The sequence below is a fragment of the Microcaecilia unicolor genome, chromosome 2 (assembly GCF_901765095.1).
Source record: "Microcaecilia unicolor chromosome 2, aMicUni1.1, whole genome shotgun sequence".
NCBI lineage: Eukaryota > Metazoa > Chordata > Amphibia > Gymnophiona > Siphonopidae > Microcaecilia > Microcaecilia unicolor.
This window is the reverse complement of record NC_044032.1, coordinates 443,197,104-443,217,375: the sequence shown is the minus strand read 5'-3', so window position 1 is coordinate 443,217,375 and position 20,272 is coordinate 443,197,104. Positions and strand designations below refer to the sequence as shown.

The window sequence follows — 20,272 nt, the reverse complement described above, 5'->3', positions numbered from 1 at the left end:
CAGATGCCGCATAACCGTGCCTGGAAACAGAAAACAATACAAAAAGGTGGTCAGAACAACGAAACTCATTAGTGACCTGAAGGTAGCGAAGAAGAGCCCGAAGAACATCCAAAAGACGAAGTGAAAAGTTCTCCGGAAAATCCGACTTGCTGAAGGAAGGAAGAGGAAGTGGCCGATTCAAATGAAATGCAGACACAACCTTAGGCAAAAAAGACGGAACTGTCCTAAGAGTAACACCAGACTCCGAAAACTGAAGGAACAGCTCCCGACACGATAAGGCCTGAATTTCAGAAACTCTGTACGCCAAGGTAATAGCCACCAAAAACACGGTCTTCAGAGTAAGATCTTTATCAGTTGCTAAACGCAAGGGTTCAAAAGGCACGTCCTGCAACGCACTAAGGACCAAATTCAGCTTCCAAGAAGGACACGGATGCCGCAATGGAGGTCAAAGATGAAGCGAACCTTTAAGAAAGTGCACCACATCCGAATGTTCAATTCTGGTCGCCGCATCTCAAGAAAGATATAGTAGAATTGGAAAAGGTGCAGCGAAGGGTGACAAAAATTATAGCGGGGATGGGATGACTTCCCTATGAAGAAAGACTAAGGAGGCTAGGGCTTTTCAGCTTGGAGAAGAGACGGCTGAGGGGAGACATGATAGAGTTATATAAAATAATGAGTGGAGTGGAACAGGTGGATGTGAAGCATCTGTTCAAGCTTTCCAAAAATACTAGGACTAGGGGGCATGCGATGAAACTACAGTGTAGTAAATTTAAAACAAATAGGAGAAAAACTTTCTTCACCAAACGCATAATTAAACTCTGGAATTCGTTGCCGGAGAACTTAGTGAAGGCGGTTAGCTTGGTAGAGTTTAAAAAGGGGTTGGACGGTTTCCTAAAGGACAAGTCCATAGACCGCTACTAAATGGACGACTTGAGAAAAATCCACAATTTTGGGAATAACTTGTATAAAATGTTTATACGTTTGGGTAGCTTGCCAGGTGCCCTTCACCTGGATTGGCCGCTGTCAGGGACAGGATGCTGGGCTCGATGGACCTTTGGTGTTTTCCCAGTACGGCATTACTTATGTACTTATGAGCCGCTAGAGAAGAGCCCGTCACTCAACCATGGAAGCAGGCTAGAGCAGCAACCTGAACCCCGACAGAGTTATAAGACAACCCCTTGTGCAGACCATTCTGAAGAAAAGCCAAGATCTGAGAAATCGATGCTTTAAAGGGAGACCAAGCGCGCTTCCTACACCACGCCTCAAAGGTGCGCCAGACTCTGGCATAAGCTGTGGTCGTAGAACACTTCCATGCTCGAAGCAGAGTGGCAATAACTGACTCCTTATAACCTTTCTTCCTCCGCTTCACCCTTTCAAGAGCCAGGCCGTAAGACCAAAGCAGGAGACTTCTGATAATAACGAACCTGTCTGGGCCTTTTCTGAACCAAAGGTCTGTAAGCCTCAGGCTAACAGCTAAAACTAAAAGCATAGCCTCTGTGTGACCCAGCGATTGTACTTTGTGACAAGCTGGCTTTGCAGCTTTGCAGAAAGAGGAACCTAGAGCAAAAATGTTCCAGCCAGGGGCGTAGGACAGAATGTGGTTAGGGGCTTTCTGGAGTTATCTGGACCTGCAGGCATAAGATAAAAGGTTGCTGGTGAAATGGACTGTGAAGCAAGTGAGTAAACATTCTAATCGGTATGATGTTGCTCTGGACCACCCTAATAATCTTGATCAGCTGTAGAAACCAATGTTTAGCAATATTGGGGGAAGGTCTAATGCTTGCAAACTATTAGAATTATATGGTGATAGAAAAAAAGTATATAACCGGAGTGTCAGCTGGACTTAGTCGAAAATGTGCTTAGAGACTGCACCTATATGCATCCTTTGTACACTCCCATGAGAAAAGCATTGTAGACTTTACCATTATTGACTGTCTGTTTTTCTAACTTGGTAAGTGAATAAAACTCAGTATTTTTTCATATCTTTGTGGCGTCCACTTTGTTTCTCCCTAACTACTGGAGTGTGTGGAGCATTCCTCTGGGCTGGGAAGAGCAGATAAACTAATAAACACTTCCTCCATGCACACCGGACCCTGATGAAGAAGTCCGGGTAAGTCCGGGAGACGAAGAGGAGGATCCACGAGCAGCTGAATCAAATCCGCATACCACGGACGACGAGGCCAATCCGGAGCTACCACGATCACCAGACCCTGATGAAGTCCGACACGATGGAGAAGACGCCCGGATCAAGTGCCAAGGAGGGAAGACATAGAGCAGGTCTAACTTCGGCCAAGACTGTAACAGAGCGTTCAGTCCTGCAGAGCCGTGCTCTTTCTTCTGCTGAAGAACTTGCTGACTTTGGCGTTTAGACTGGTGGCCATCAGATCCATAGCTGGAGTGCCCCAACGTTGACAGATCAGCTGGAACGCCTCTGTCGCTAATTCCCATTCCGCCGAGTCAAGCAGATGACTACTGAGAAAATCGGCTTTGACATTGGACTGGCCTGCAATGTGAGCTGCTGATTCTCCGCCCCAGAGAAGCAGAGAAAAGACACCTCTGTGGCCAATTCTACACTGAGTGCCGCCCTGGTGGTTGATAAAAGCCACTGCTGAGGTGTTGTCAAAGAGAACCTGAACCGCTTGACCTTCCAGGAGATCTTGAAAGCTCTTGAGAGCCAGCATCACCACTCTTAGCTCCAACCTGTTGATAGGCCACTTCACCTCCGTCTCCGACCAACGACCCTGCGCCACTCGGTGAAGACAATGTGCACCCCACCCTGAGAGGCTGGCATCCGTGACAAGCACGACCCACTGGGGAGACGCCAACGGCATTCCCTTCTGGAAATTGGCAGGACAAAGCCACCAAGACATGCTTTCCCTCGCTACTGGAAGCCACGGCAGTCGGTGAAGGTAATCCTGGGAAACCGGAGACCAAAGACGCAAGAGGGTCCGCTGGAGAGGACGCGTATGGGCTCTCGCCCATGGAACTACTTCCAGAGAAGCTGTCATAGACCCCAGCACCTGCACATAATCCCAGAACCGAGGGTGGGGAGACTGTAACAGAACCTGAATCTGCGCACAGAGCTTGAGCCTCCTGCTTTCTGGTAAAAAGACTCGTCCCTGAGCCGTATCGAAGAGCACTCCTAGATACTCCAGAGACTGACAGGGCACTAGTCAGCTTTTGGGAAGATTGACAACCCAACCGAGAGAACGCAGGAAATCCAGAACCCGCGAGGTGGCTGCACAACTCTCGTGCTCTGAATCTGCTCGAATTAACCAATTGTCGAGATACGGATGAACCTTGATGCCTTCCTTCCGAAGAAGGGCGGCTGCAACCACCATGACCTTGGAGAAGGTGCGAGGAGCTGTAGCTAGGCCAAAAGGCAAAGCGCAAAACTGAAAGTGACTGCCTAAGATGGCGAATCTCAGGAAGCGCTGATGAGGAGGCCAAATAGGAATGTGTAAGTAAGCCTCTTTTAAATCCAGAGCCGTAAGAAACTCCCTCGGCTGGACCGCCGCTATCACAAATCACGGAAATGGCGCACTCTGAGACAGTAGTTCACCTTGTGCAGGTCTAGAATAGGCCTGAAGGAACCTCCTTTGTGAAGAACCACAAAATAAATGGAATAGTGTGCGGTGCAAACTTCGGCTTGAGGCACTGGAACCACAGCCCCGAGATCCAACAACTTCTGCAACATGGAATCCACAGCTGCTTTCCTGGCCAACGTGACACACCGGGATTCCAAAAAGGAATCTGAGACAGGCACAGCAAATTCTAATCTGTAATCGTCTCTGATGAGATCTAAGACCCACTGGTCTCACGTAATTTTTGCCCACTCTCCGTAAAAAAGGGTCAAACGACCTCCAATGGACACAACAGGAGAGTGAACCTGCGCCCCATCATTGTGCAGGACGTCCAAGGACCTGAGATCTGGGAGAAGAACCTGAGGGTCGTTTGCCACCGCAAAAGGAAGAACACTGTTGAAGCCTGGAACGCTGAAAGGATGAACCATGACCAGGCCGATAACGGCGAGAGTCGCAGAAACGAGGCCTTGCAGAAGCAGATCTAGAACCAGACTTAGGCCTGTCTTCCAGAAGGCGCTGAGATTTAGAATCACCTAAATCTTTAACAATCTTTAGATCTTCACCAAAAAGTAGTTTCCCACGAAAGGGAAGTCTCGTAAGGCGCTGTTTGGAAGCCATATCAGCTGATCACTGGCGCAACCACAGAAGCTGCCGAGCTGAGACCGCCAAAGCCATCTGCTTAGCAGATGCCCTAACCAAATGATAGAGAGCATCTGCCAGATAAGCAAGGGCTGACTCCATTGGAGCAGAGGAAACCAACACAGAAGCCACATCCGAATCCTTTTCTAAACTCTGCTGAAACAAGGACAAGCACATTCTAGCCGCAAAGGAGCTACAGATGGTGGCCTACAGAGCCAGAGCCCCTACCTCAAAGGAACGTTTAAGGGAGGGTTCGAGACGCCTATCCTGGACATCTTTTAGCGCAACTCCACCCTCCACCGGCAGTGTGGTTTTCTTAGTGACCGCAGTTATCAAGGCATCCACTTTAGGAAAAGAGAAAGTATCCAAAGTAGCAGCAGACACTGGATAAAGACATGCCATAGTTCTAGCTACTTTAAATCCACTCTCTGGATCAGACCACTGAGCCTAAATCCACTCTCTGGATCAGACCACTGAGCCGAGATCATTTCCTGAATAGATTCATGCATAGGGAAGGCTTTAGAAGGCTTGCATGTGCTCGCCATCTTAACATTAACAGAGGACGAAGCCTGTTCCTCTGGATCAGCAATATTAACCGCAGCTATTTATTTATTTATTTTGTTACATTTGTACCCCACGCTTTCCCACTCATGGCAGGCTCAATGTGGCAGGCGATGGAGGGTTAAGTGACTTGCCCAGAGTCACAAGGAGCTGCCTGTGCCGGGAATCGAACTCAGTTCCTCAGTTCCCCAGGACCAAAGTCCACCACCCTAACCACTAGGCCACTCCTCCAGCTAAAGCTTCAGAAATCAAAGCCGGAAGCTTATCTCATCTCATCTGCATTCACTGCAGCTAAATGCAACTGTTGTGATAGTGTGAAGTATGGCTTTGTCCTCCACTTCAGCTGTTACACAAGCAAAAAGATATGATGCAAATAAAAAGAAATGTTGAACTGCCCGAGAAAAAAATAGGAGCAGCTGAAGGATGTCAGAACTAAGTGACCTTTATGAATGCTATTAAAAAAAAAAAATCTGTGGTTCTCAACCTTTTACAACCTCTATACCTCCTTTCAAGAGATTCAGTTATCTTGTGTGTGTCCCAAGATCACAAAAACTGAAAATACAAAAACAGTATAGTTATATTTCAGAGTCATATCTGGCCTTTTTGTCAGTTTACATTTAACCCTCAAACAAGCACACTCCATACCATCACTGTTGAACTGAAACTTATTCTAATAGAAAAAACATTGGTGTGCTGAATCTCATAATGCTGAATTACCTATAGGTACATCTTGGGGTATTTTATTCTACCTAAAGAAACTAAGGCCCCCTTTTACTAAGGCGCGCTCACGTTTTTAGCTCATGCTAAAATTGTGCGCGCGTTAAACATTAGAGATGCCAATGCATTCCTATGGGTATCTCTAACATTTAGGACGTCCACAATGCGCACGCTAAAAACGTGAGTGCGCCTTATTAAAAGGGGGCCTAAATTGGTGGCAGTCTGAAGCTTAAGCAAAAAGCCAAAAAAGCACAAGAAGCCTTCAAGATAGGGGTGTCTCAGCTTTACTTTACTGATCAGACCCAACATGATCCATGTTTCGGCGTCAGGGGTCTAGGCAAATAAATAAGCATATAGAACAAAGAAACAATATCAAACATAAAAGGATATAAAAAATCATAAAAATATATGGCATTCATATAGAAGGCAGAACATGCAAAAATACAAATGAACCAAATTGCTTTACAAATTTTTATATTAAAAAAATATATACATACTAGTAAAAAAGCCCCGTTTCTGATGCAAATGAAACGGGGGCTAGCAATGTTTTCTTCTGTGTGCTTGTGGGAGTGTGTGTGTCCCTGCCCTCTGGCCTCTCTCCCCTCCCCCCTCTGAGTCCTTCACTGTTACAGAGCCAGCGATTTGATTTCGTGCTCTGTTTTCCTTCACTGACTGTGTTACAGAGAGGGCGGGGCAGACACTCATAGGGAAACCGGATATCTCGCCCCCTTCACACTTCCGGCTGGAGGCTTCATAGAACGTTGGTGTTGCCTTTTATATAGAGAGATGTGATAGAATTTAGGCAAAACATACAAAACTTCACAGCATTGCCTGACAAAAAAACATAAGCATATAATAAACAACAAATTAGAACAAATGGAAGATGCATATAAAATTCATACCTAATAATGGTTTCTGATTTCAAAGATATCAATCATTCATTGTAGGGAAACACCCTGAAAAAGATAAATCTACTGGAGACTGAAGTGACAGAAAAAACAGACTTGAGGAATAATGAATGAGTGAAACCTCACTCGGAAACGTGCCAGTGCTGGTGTACAATACTTTCCAAATATTTACAGTGTGACATGATCCAGTATGAACAAAAAACCTGATGTGAAAATGTGAATAAGTCAAACCTCACTAAGAAACGTGCTGGTGCAAATGTGCAATACTGGACACATTATTATGGTGCAGTGTGAACAACATGGTAATGCGAGTTAAATCGTAACGTTATACTGTGATGGATACATGAGTCCAACAGATTTTCAATAAAAAAAAGAGTGCTTTGAACTAATAGATACTAAACTGTGTGAGTAAAAAGTGGAACCAAGTGTTGAATCAACACTAAGTACCTTGAATGAATGACACCAAAATGATGTGGAAACTGAAACATAATAGTGAAAAAGCTTGTGCTTTTTTTGTTTTAATTTTGTGCTTTTGGATTCCCTCTCCTTTGTGTTCGGCAGTCTGAAGATTAGCAGAGGAGTGGAGCTTTCTGTGGCAGAACAGGGAGAGACATGGGATCACATTTAAAAAGGCTAAAAATTAGTATGTATGCCACGTTTGACAATATTTATATACACTTTAAAACACACAAAATTCTAGTACCCAAACCAGATACGGGAAATGTTTTTTCCCCTAGGCCTCTTCTCTGTTTTCATCTTGCCTAATCTGAACACTGTTTCCTGGTTCTCCTTACTGTTTCTTCTGTGCTTGCATAGCAGGACCATGGTGAGCTCCTGTTTTATAAGCCCACCAATCTACCTTTGCAGCAAGTTTTTAAGGAAGACGACTTCCCTAAGGCTTATACCCAGTGGTGTGCTGGAGCCGGCTCGCAAGCCGATTGTTAGATTTTTTGAAAATCTGCGAGCCAGTTGTTGTGCCAGACCAGCTGGGGCAGGAGCGATCCTCCATCCTCCGCTCCTGCCCATACAATCTCCATTCTCCGACCATACTGAAAGTGACTGCTGTAAGTTTCAGTGGCAGTCTCATGAGATTGCTGTGGGAACTCGCAGCAATCTTGCGAGATTGCCACAGAACTCACAGCAGCCATTTTCTATACGGAGAGTGTGTGGAGACTACATGAGCAGGACTGTAGGAGGATCGCTCCTCCTGCCTCAGCTGACCATTGGACCACCAGGGCTGTGTAAGGTAGGCCTGGGGAGCGGGAGAGGCCAAGCTGTGCGGAAGGGATGGCAAGAAGGGGACAAGTTGTGTAGATGACAGGGCGAGAAAGGGACAAGATGCATGTAGATGAGAGAGAGAGAGAAGAGCTCAAGCTGCACGTGGATGAGAGGGGGAGAAGAGGGAGACATGAAGCACATAGAAGGGGATGGAGAGAAGAGGGGGACATGCTGCACATGGATGGGAGGGAAAAGAAAGCGGGATATGCTGATCATGATGGTTTGCTTTTTTGGAAACACATCTTTTCTAATTTTGTGTTTAGTGGAGTATGGAAGAAAATGCATTTCTGTGACTTTTACTAGTATTTTCATTGCATATAAAATGTGGCTCTCTCTTGGGAGGTCTGCATGTTTTTTATGGCACCCTATTTTGTATCACAAATCTCCTTCAAAGGAGGAAGGTCTGTCCATGTTCTTCATGCGAGACTAATGTGAAGGATTCTGCTGCCATGTAGTGTCTGTGTAGGAATCTGTAAGTTTAGCTTGTTCCAATTTTCTAGTAGTGGGTATATTGGTATATAGGATGAGAAATAGTCTGACAGTAAATCATATGTCAGATTTAATGTCAGTAAATTTATTGTGAAAAGAATTCTTGGATGAATAGCAAACATAGGTTAGCTACAGATATGAGTGTGGCAAAAATCAACCAAAGCATTTTACAAAAATCAATTGGCCATTTGGGAATTTACAGTAAAGAATATTGTGTGTTTTAATATTAATTGTAAATTTGTTGCTGCCTGCACATATCATTTGCACCAGTAGAATGTATAATACTACTGGTGGTTTTTACTGGTAATACTACTGGTGTAAAATCTACAGGTGGTTTTTATGTTTTTAATTTTTTTTAGAGAGAGCCTGTTAAACATTTACCTGCACACCACTGCCTATACCACACCGCCAGACACCCTTTCTCCTGCTAATCCACTCCAAGTCAGTGGGCACCATTTTTGCAGTGGGTGGCTAGGCAGACAAAAAACAATGTAGGCTCCTCCTCAAGGAGGTGGTCCTTGTAAATAACTCCACAGCACAAGATGAAGAATACTGCAAACTCCCATTTTAATGATTAACATCAGACCAACCTACAGTACAAAGGGCAGACTGGAGTGATGGATAGGAGCTATTTATTCAAACACACCTAGCCTAAGGTTCCTCCTCTTCTAGTTCCTCTGGAAAGCTTCTCTCTTTTACCAACTATTTCTCCTACACACAAGAGTTCTTGCATCCCTGGCCACTGCTCAAGGTATATGCTGTTTGCTCTTCATCCTTTCACCTCTGTAGTTGTAGGGGAGGGAGCACAGGATATAAAGCTCTCTTTTCTCATCAGAGCTCAGTCTACTTCTTGAAAGGCCAGAAATGAAGCATTCAAAGACTTCCTTTCCAGTGAATAACCTCTTTTTACTTTGCTCTAAGATCAGAGTGATTTTTCAGGGCCCAGCCCTAACAAGGCCTTAGTCTGCTGGGTGCAGGTGGGCACTTGCTACAGAGAGGCAGAAAAAATGCAAAGTAAATCAAATTCTCTCTCCAAGACTAGGACCATAAATTATCTAAGCGACTCATCTAATTCCTCCATGGGCACATCCTAATTGGGTACCCAGGAACAACAATCTTAGGCTTCTTTAACATTGCTTTTGACTCGTAACCACTCGCCTCCACCAACCCTCCTCTCCTCCTTCCTGTACACATTAATTGATTTGATTACTTTATTTTTTGTCTATTAAATTGTAAGCTCTTTGAGCAGGGACTGTCTTTCTTCTATGTTTGTGCAGTGCTGCGTACGCCTTGTAGCGCTATAGAAATGCTAAATAGTAGTAGGCTTTATCCCTTTATGCTACTAACAGGGCAGTTTTACCCTGCAAGAGTATAAAATGAGAATCTTCACCATTAGATGCAGGGTCTCACTCATCTCCTCTTTCATCCATTTCTCCCTTATTGTCTCTCAAGATATTTAATCTCATTTTCTTCTCTTTTCCAACCCTGTCTCTCCCTTCATTGCCAGACTACCTGGCTCTCTCCCCCTTCTTCTCTATTTTTATCCTTCCACTTCCCTGCCTCCTTCTCTACTGAGACTTCCCAGTCCTCCCTCTTCTCATTATTTAGAAATTCTCCTCCTTACTCAGACTTTTCCCCACACCACCTCACAGCCTTCCATCTCTATTTCTCTATCTGCCAATGCCTCCTCTCCTATCCCTTTTCCCATAGTTTAAAAACTTGAAGTTTATGCCACAGCTTAAAGATTAGAGTTTAAAAGAGGAAATGTAAGATACTGATAAGACACAGTTAGAATTTAAAAAATAAAAACAAAGCAAGCAAACTTTATTAGCTAGTCTCCATACCCTTTTCCCCATAGTTTTAAAACTTGAAGTGTTTGCCACAGCATTAACAGATAGTCTCTAGAAGGCACAGAAGGCCCAGTTCAGTCTTAGAAAGAAAATAAAAATATAAAAGAGAGGGAAGCAAGTATTATTAGTTTCCATAGTGTATAATCCCTTTCCATAGTGTATAATCCCTTTCCCCTATAGTTTTAAACTGAAAATTTCTCTAGAAGTAGAAACTTAGAGTATAAAAAGGACAGTAACTAGGCTTCAACTGTTCTAAAAGAAAGTTATTCTCTGTTCTTGCCTGCTGGAGAGGTAGCACTGCAGTTGGACTGAATTAGGTGTGAGGAAGTAGAACAGTTGCTAAGGTTACTAAGATAGCAAATAAACCTCTTATTTATGCACTACTGATATTATAAAGGAGGAAAAGACTTCAGATTCAACCTTCTTTGTTTTCTATGGGAATAACAGTACGTGGTTGGCGCCTATAATATCCACCATTGATGAGGAGCTCGCCCAATATCCACTTCAAAAAAGAAAGGGACCCACGCTCACACGTCAAGCAGGAAAGCACCCACTCATTAACAGTAGGACACTTCTAGAAATTTCTACTAACATCTACTCGCTAGTCAACATCTACACCAGGCGCCGTCAGATGACATCACCTACGTGAAAGAATATGTACAGCCTTCTTGCCCTTGGAGAATAAAAACATACATTATAATAAGAACATAAAAATAGTCATAATGGGTCAGACCAATGGTTCATCTAGCCCAGTATCCTGCTTCCAACAGTGGTCAATCCAGGTCACAAGTACCTGGCAGAAACCCAATTAGTCGCAACATTCCATGGTACCAATCCCAGGGCAAGCAGTAGCTTCCTCCATGTCCATCTCAATAAAAGACTATGGACTTTTCCTCCAGGAACTTCTCCAAACCTTTTTTAAACCCAGATATGCTAACCGCTGTTACCACATCCTCCAGCAGTAGAACGTTCCAGAGCTTAACTATTCTTTGAGTGAAAAAGTATTTCCTCCTATTTGTTTTAAAAGCATTTCCATGTAATTTCATTGATTGTCCCCTGGTCTTTGCGCCTTTAGAAAGAGTAAAAAGCTATTTGTTCTACACCATCCAGAATTTTACAAACCTCAAATCATATCCCCCCTCAGCCGTCTCTTTTCCAAGTTGAAGAGCCCCAACCTCTTTAGCCTTTCCTCATATGGTCACTCTTCTTTGAACCTTTTCTAATTCCACTATATCTATTTTGTTATACAGAACTGAACACAAGACTCAAGGTAAGGTCCAGCATGAAGCGATAGAAGCATTATAATATTTTTGGTCTTATTTTGCATCCATTTCCTAATAATTCCAAGCATCATGTTTGCTTTTTTGCATGCTGCTACACACTGCGCATATTGTCTACAATAACACCTACATCTTTTTCTTGAGTGCTGACTCCTAAGGTGGACCCTAGCAACAGCTAACAATGATTCAGATTATTCTTCCACTTTGCATTTGTCCACATTAAATTTCATGTGCCATTTGGATGCCCAGTATTCCAGTTTCTTAATGTCTTCCTGCAATTTTTCACAATCCGCATTTGTTTTGACAACTTTGAATAGTTTTGTGTCATCTGCAAATTTAATCACCACACCCATTCCATTTTCCAAATCATTTATAAATATGTTAAATAGCACTTGTCCCAGTACAGATCCTTGCTGCACTCCACTATTCACCCTCCTCCACTGAGAAAAATGGCCATTTAACCCTACCCTCTCTTTTCTACCCAATAACAAATTCCTAATTCAAAACAGAACATTGCCTCTGATCCCATATCTTTTTAATTTTTTCAGGAGTTTCTTATAAGGAACATTTTTAAAAGCTTTCTGAAACTCTAGATACACTATATCATCCGGCTCACCTTTATCAACATGTTTATTCACGCCTTCAAAGAAATGAAACAAATTGGTGAGGCAAGACTTGGCTGAAACCATGCAGATTCTATCCCAGGATTCTATCCCATTAAACTATTTTTTGTGTGTGTTCCATAATTTTATTCTTTATAATAAATAGTTTCCTCTATTTTACCCGGCTCTGATGTCATACAGCTCCTTTTGTAACAGATCAATGTTTGGTTCAATTGGTTCTATTGACCCCATATTTCACGCGGTATTTCGTGGACCCTAATCACAGCATTACATCAGGGTTCCACTGTACACACAAAAATGTGTATAAAACGAAGTGCTCCTTATTACATCTGCCTCTGAAGAAACATGTTGCTCAAACTTCCAGAATGTACATACAGAATTAAGGCTATCATCTATGCAAGCTGCTACTAAAATTAAATAATTCCCTTTCTTTCTGTTCTGCTACAAGAAAATTCTTTCACACTGCAACTATATCAATAGTGCATCTGGTCCTTCTGAAAAAGGACACACTGAAAAGAAGCAAGCATTGAGAGGGAAAAACATATCCTATAGATGAGTCTCCAGGGCAACCAGGCAATTCTGCCTCTGGAGATTTTCATGCTACAGATGAAAGTAAACAATGAATAACGGTAAAAAAAAAATTTTTCAGCAACTAGCAAGAGCATCAGAATGCTTAGTCATTCAGAATATATTCAGGCACTATAAAATTCTAATCCACTGGCCAGATCCCTGTAAATTACAGCTTGTAGAGTGTTACTGTGAATCTTTAACCCTGATTGCATGAGCATCACAAAGTATTCTTGGCTTTTATGATTGACAGATCATGTTCTGTAAATCAGTAAATACTCTCCCTCATCCTACTCCATTTTCCCTACCCTTCAGAATAAATGCTTCCTCTTGCCCCAAAAAGCTTATACACTTTGTTGATGTATATCTTTTCACTTAAATAATTACCACAGCAGTCACTACAGTCAAGAAAGACCACAGGGATTTAAACAAGAGGAAAAAAAAAAAAGTTCCCACTGTTTCCAGTACTGCTGCTAACGTGTGCTATATGCTTAGTATAGTTTTATTTCTTGTAGTTTACAATATTTCTGCTGCTGAAAGTTTTATCTGATTAGTTTAAATTAAAGCAGATTTCCTAAACATACAGAACCCAAGAAAGGTTTCAACAGTAAGTAGGAGGTAAGGAGAAGTTAACTAGGTAACCATCACCATATACTACTAACTCAAAATGATGGGAAAGAGTGAAGTATACACTTCAACAGAAAAACACAAGCAGAACCACTGGCATTTAGGGCCTCTGCCCTCATAATCCCCTTCCCACACTTCTTTGGGCTACAGACACTAAATCTAGGATCCACAGGAACACTAGTTCCAACAGAACTCCCAATGAACTACTTCTGAATCCCTTAGCTCCAGGTGCCTAAGAAGCAGAGCTCCATACCACTGCTATGCAACCTCTTCCCTTAGGAGCTGTCCCCTCCAAAAGAACCACAGTTAAACATCACTTGCCTTTAATCTTCAGATCTTTGCATCTTAAACCACTCTAATCTGTCTTTTTTGGACCATGAAGTTCCTTTCTAATGCTTTATAGGCCCAACTCTGCAAATCAAGGCTGGGATCCAGCACTATGCGCCTTCATTCATAACTAACTTGGGATTTTTCCCTATTTCATATCCCACCCAGGATACCTAAGCCCTCATGTACTAAAGTGCCAAATGGCTGTAAAATACACTTCACATGAAAGTTTATGAAATTTCTCATGAATTACTACAAAATCATACAAGGCAGCTCATTTAAATGGGGGATTTTTTGGAAAATGAGCATGTTAAAGCTTCATGGCCACATTTCCACCAAAAAACTAAACTTAAAAGACTGCACACTAGCAGTAGAATATACAAAAAAAAAGCCCTAATGGCTCACTTCAGAAGCCCCCTACAACTCTCCTGAGGGTCTCCATCCCAGGTGAACCAGCAGCACCCAACCCCACCAAAGCTCTGACCCTTAAAATAATCTGAGGCCTGACACCTATCCTTCACCCAGCCAGGACCCCATCACACCCAAGGGGTCTGGGGGAGGGGTGACGGGGCAGGAATTATCCCTACTTGCTCCTGCTCCAGCAACTACCTCTAAAATGGTGCCACTTGACCCCCCCCCCCCCCCCCAGCGGGGGTCAGACAGACAAATAAGGGACTAACTCAAAACTTTAGAAGAGGCAGCAGCTAGAGCAAAAACAAATAGGTATCATTCCTGCCTCTATCACCCCTTGAGGCAAAATGGGGTTGAGGAGGGAAGGAACAGGGATGGAGACAGCCCTCAGATTATTTTATTTAATGGGTAGCATTTTGGCAGGGAAGAGACATCAGAATGGGAGTGGGGGGGGGGGGGGGGAGTGCAGCCCACCAAAGGGAGATCAAAGGTTCTAATGGGGACCCTTTTTGTATCATTTATAGTCCACATCAGACTAGGAAGGGAGATGGTGAAGACTGTTGACCCTCTAGAATTGGAAGCTCAGGGGAAGATGTGTCCTGGGGAGTTGCAGAAGCACCAGGACTCTCTATATTTTACCTCCTGTGTGAAATTAGCTATATTTTTACAAATTTTCCATTTGTTGCCACAGCCAGGAAGTTCTCATCAGAAGCAACAAACAAAAAGTTTGAGACATGTAGCTAGAGAATACATACAAGCTACAACTCATTTACATCCCATCACTAAATTTCATAAAAACAGTAATCTGTGAATATTTTTACAGCTTAGTACAAGTGAGCACTAATATCATCAGTAAATATGCTGGGCCATGAACCAAGCCTCCTTCTGAAACTTTCAACTCATCAGCCCTGAATCTGGCCACATGGTGTCACCTTTAAGCAATAAGGATGACTCCTTCTATAAACAGGGCTGTAAACGTTTCATCCGTAACATCCCCAGCCCTGATTTAGAAATGTGAACTGAGTGCAATGACCATGTGATGCATGCCCAGTGATCCTTACACGGATTTGTTTGTGCATCCTATTAATTGAATCCTGTTTAAACTCTACTTCAGGTTTAGGGGATGGCACCACTAAACTGCTAGGGACCATTTCATACCATCATCATCATAATTTATAAAACACCAATCTTACATACTGAGCAGATCACAACAAAAGTACAAACAATAGTGGTTTAGGATCCACATACACCCAAGCAGACTAAGGAAACATAAGGGCAACTGTACTGACTGGAAGCTATGGTCCTCATTTTCAAAGCACATAGATATAGGTTACTATGGGGCTCATTTTCAAAGCATTTAGACTTACAAAGTTATATAGTACCTACGGAAGTTTTAAAGTCTAAGTCTTTGAAAGTGAGCCTCTATATGTGCTAATAAACGTGCTAAGTTCAGATCTGAGCCTTGATCTGATTTCTGAAAACACAGTGGGGAACTACATCAGAACCCATCCATTTGGAAGTGCACAAGATTACCACTGAGCCAGCAAGCCAGTCCATGTTCTGTGCCAGTTTAATGATGTAGAATCAAGTGCCAATTTAGGTGCCATTCAAAATTTGTATGAGCCAGGAGGGCTGTTAAATGCATATATTTTTGATCCTGCTTCATGGTTTCAATTAGGTTTCAATTTCCTGTTTTCAGGTTGTCCTTACTATTGTTATGCTGTTAACAAAATAAGTTTGATGTTAAAGTTCACCTACTGTGCACTGCCTTGAGTGAATCTCTTCATAAAGGCAGTTAATAAATCCCAATAAAATAAATAAAAAAAATAAATGATCTTTTTCTTTCTGCACTGAATTTTTTTACACCACTGGTGGTGAGCAAACACCATCTAAGCAAGTGGTTCCCAAACCTGGTCATGGAGGCAACCCAGCCAGTCAAGTTTTCAGTATATCCACTATGAATATTATGAGATAGATTTGCATGCAGGGGGAGGCTGTGCATACAAATCTCTCTACTGAATATTCATTATGGGTATCCTGAAAACTTGACTGGCTGGGGTGCCTCCAGGACCAGGTTTGGAAACCACTGATCTAAGCAGTCCCCCCCCCCCCCCCCCCCCCCCCCCCCCCCCCACCCCCCCCCCCCCAGTGCGGAAATCCAGTGGCAGAATGTGGCATACCTTGTACATATCTTTATTAGTGACTCCATGCTGCCTCCCAACAAGTTTCTTCAATTAAATTACCTAACCCCAGGGTAGGCAACTCCGGTCCTCGAGAGCCGCAGGCAGGTCAGGTTTTCAGGATATCCACAATGAATATGCAGGAGATGCAAATCTATCTCCTGCATATTCATTGTGGATATCCTGAAAACCTGACCTGCCTGCGGCTCTCGAGGACCAGAGTTGCCTACCCCTGACCTAACCCCATTTCCCACACATGAACAAGAGAAGCACCTGAGCATGGCACCTTCTGCTGCTGGGCCAAATCTCAAAGCAAGAGCTACATGATTTTAGGTCCCTTACTGCGAGACTTGGCCCCAGCAGCAGGATGCATGCTTAAACTGTTCTTCAGCTGAACTGCAGAGGGAAATGAGGGGCACAAATCAGTTAATTTAACTGAAGAGAGATATCAGAAGGTAGGGCACAGCAATACTTTTAAAGTTAAGTGCTCACCTCCTACTAAACTTATACAGAACAATACTAAACCAACACAACAGGAGAAAAACACTCCACGGTATCTCAACAAACAGCTACCCACACACATGAGTTTCTGTGGTTTGACTGGGAGCTTGTTTATATGTGCCATTTGCATATTCCTACACTGAAGAGTTTATCAACCCATACAAACACATTGTGCTGAAACCTGGCAAGTCGGGTCACTGCACAATAAAATTGCATCTGGTGAACCTACGACTGTCTTCTTCCCTGGACCACCTCTGCAGTTTTTTTGCTGCTTGCAATACTAAACCAGCATCAGTCAGTATTAACTGCCACCAGCTAACGTAAGGGGTCTTTTTACTAAGGCGTGCTCATGGTTTTAGCACGCCCACAATTTTAGCGCGCTCCAAAAACTTGAGCTTGCCTTAGTAAAAGACCCCCTTAGCCTCATATCTAGTGCCAGGTCATATCCAGTCACCAGCAATGAATATCTGTGTCAGTGGTAGCACCCAAACGTTATGCAGGTACGGCCAATATTCAATTATGCATCCATACCTTTAGCCAGTTAGCCATTTACTCAGTCCTACTTGCTTGGTTAGCTATGCTGGCACCGAATATCATCAGTGCTTGCATAACTACCAGCTCTGCCCACGCTCCGCTCCCAGACTTCCCTGGTACTGTCCAGACAGTTCAGAGGGGATATCCAATAGCACTGCCCAGGTTATGTGCTGCTCAATATCCCCTCCTGATCTGTTCAGTGAGATTTAACCATGCAGGCGTCTCTCCTGCCCAGTTAAATCTTTTTGAATATCAGGCCCAATAATTTTTTTCTTGGGGGGTGGGGAGATGAGAGCCCTCAGCAAATCTGGTTGGAAGACACACATTAGAACTTACACCACTGCTCTCCACACTTACATTTTCTCTCCTTATATTCATACCCCCAGCCTCCACATTCTGGCCTTTCAGTCTGTCATATAATGTATCCTTACAGTAAATTTCCAGCTTCAGAAGAAGCTCTTCAGTTGTGGGAAGTAGTGCCAGTCACCAATTTTTAGGCACCTAGACAACTCAGCACTCTGGATTTTTCCAGTCTTTCTTGTTCTGAAACTCAGTAAGTCAAAAAAGCTCATGACTCAAACCTGACAGATCCTTTTGATCTTGGTAAGTTATTTAATATTTATTTATTGCATTTGTATCCCACATTTTCCCACCGTACAGCAGGTTCAAAAGCTGACAAAACACTTGCTGTCAACTTTCAGAGGTCTTAACTTTTGTGTGCCATATAGCAGAGGCAGTGGAATGGAGTAAGCCACAGCCCAATCAACTTTTATACCTACATAACATTAGCAATAAGAGAGCTTTGGGGGACAGACTGGAGATTAATTAGTTAGCTCCCTTCCCCCAGTCAAAATATGTTCCACTCCCCCCCCCCCCAACATATATAGGTAATATATATGAGTGTGGGTAAAATACTTCAGTGCAGAAGACCACGCCAAATTATAACATTTCTTTAACCTCCACGTCAAAAGAAACAAAATAAATCAATCCTGAGTTTTGCACTCTTGAATACAGATATAGGAGGTGGTTTCTTTAAGGAAAGCGCGTCTACATTTCCCTGTATGCAATAGGGTAAAAGTCCCAAAAGAATCAACCTTCCCCTTCGTAGATATGGAACTATCTGTTTACAACAACAGCGCAGAGAAAATCACTCACTTGGCAACGCCGGTGTGTCCTCGCGCAGATTTAAGAGTGTCCGTCTCAATGTCGAAAGCAGTGTTGCCAGTTGAGTAGGTTTCCCACTAAATTGGGCAACTTTTGAAGGCCAGTGGCAGGAAATTTTTGGCGTTGCCAGGTTGTGGATTTTTTGGGCTACTTCTTTCTTGCGGTATTCCTCCAGGTGTTCCACTTCCGGCCGTCTCTCTCTCTCTCTCTCTCTCTCTCTCTCTCTGTATTGCAAGCTTTATTCTGGTGCTCCAATAGCATCTCGCAGTCGTTCCAAGCGTCATTCTGGTGCTCCAATAACATCTCTTATTATTCCAAGCCTCATTCTGGTGGTCACTTCCTAAAATCGCCTACCCTACCTCCCTGGTGGCAAAAGGTAAAAAAACGGATACAACGGGATCCTCGCGGATTCGATTTAAAAACCTTTAAAAGTTAATTTTTTTCTTTGCCAGGTCGTTTACATGTGGACATTGTACATATATCCTCCAAAATAAATGTTTTTAGAAGAAGACAGCTGATGTAGTTAACGCTGAGGATTATTCTCCCGGGATCCTCCTATTACCTTACCAATCTTGTCCTCCTTAAAAGTTGCGATCCTCCGTGAGACGGTACATAACGTCACAGGGGGCGTAACTTAGCGGATCGGTCGTTCTCAAGCTTAAAACTACTACTACTTAGCATTTCTGTAGCGCTACAAAAATAAGGTTTAATCACAGAAGGAGCGGTTTTTTGTTTTCATGGCCGCTACTGCTTACAGTATGCAGCGATCACCATAGCCCAGCGCTGCACAAATCTTTTAGAAGGTTAAACAAAGAGGTGCAATAGACTGGAGTGGAAGTGAGCCTATCTAGTCCACTGTAAGCAAGGAAGCCAATTTGGTTCATCTCTGTTTCCACCCCCCCCCCCCCCCCTTGCAGCCGTCATTGCTGTTCATTCAAAACAAAGCAAGCAAACCTATGAGCTGCTGCAAGGAGGTTTAATAGACAAGAGTAGAAGTGAGCCTATCTAGTCCACTGTAAGCAAGGAAGCCAATTTGGTTAATCTCTATTTCCACTCCCCTGCGCAGCTGTCATTGCCATTCACTCAAAACAAAGCAAGCAAACCTATTAGTTGCTGCATCTGCATTGTAGTTCTTTATTGTTGATCCATCTGTAACAAGCCTAAAGCAAGCTGTTTCAGTTGGATTGGCAGGTCTTACAAGGTGGAAGGTAAAAGACATAATTGGGGTCACATGATACAGATATTCAAATATTTGAACGGTATTAATCCGCATTCCATATCATCATGCTGATCAATCCATAGACTGGTGGGTTGTGTCCATCTACCAGCAGGTGGAGATAGAGAGCAAACTTTTGCCTCCCTATATGTGGTCATGTGCTGCCGGAAACTCCCCAGTATGTTCTCTATCTCAGCAGGTGGTGGTCACACACAGCAGCAGCTCTGGCTAGGCCTCCAAGCCTAATTTTTAGGTTTTGTTGAGTGCCTGGGGTTGAGGGCTCTTTCAGAGCAAGTGCAAACCTGGTGGTGCCAGGTCCCTCCCTTTCTCCCCCCTCCCGCTGGCTCCGTTTAAAAAAAAAAAAAAATTTTGAACGTCCTTAAAGGCGTTTATTTCGACGTTTATTTAAACGTTTATTGCAGCTACTCACTGGGACACCAGGTCGTTACAGCTCGGAGCGGAAAGCAGGTAATTTTTACCTTTTTATAGCGGGCAGGGGGTTCCCCGATTGATCTCCACGTGGCATATGGCGTCGGAGGGCGAGGGCACAAAGAGTCGCTCCCCGGATCGCTTGGGCGCTTCTAGAGGGGATGCGGGGGTCTTAAAGCCTGATTCGCCCTTGTTGGGTGGCAGTTTCGTGATCGATGAGTGTCCCGGTCCTTCCTCCGGCGTGGCGGTTTTTCCCGCCATAAACGCCCATCCCCCGCTGCTCGCCTCTGCCATCTTGGCCGGCCACGCGGCTCGGACGGCTTCTTCTTGGGCCGCCCTTGAGGTAGGAGACATTAATGCCATGAACGCCCTTAATTTGGGCGACGG

At 43.6% G+C, this 20,272-nt stretch overlaps 1 protein-coding gene across 1 annotated transcript in view; it reads right to left on the bottom strand.

The window, feature by feature from the left end:
- The window catches only part of DQX1 (DEAQ-box RNA dependent ATPase 1), a 128,324-nt gene extending 109,901 nt beyond the window's left edge, over nt 1–18,423 (bottom strand). Inside the window, exon 1 of the mRNA XM_030190878.1 lies at nt 18,232–18,423. The gene's annotated coding sequence lies outside the window, so the exon portion shown is untranslated. The remainder of the gene's footprint in view (nt 1–18,231) is intronic.
- Nucleotides 18,424–20,272: the final 1,849 nt, after the last annotated feature.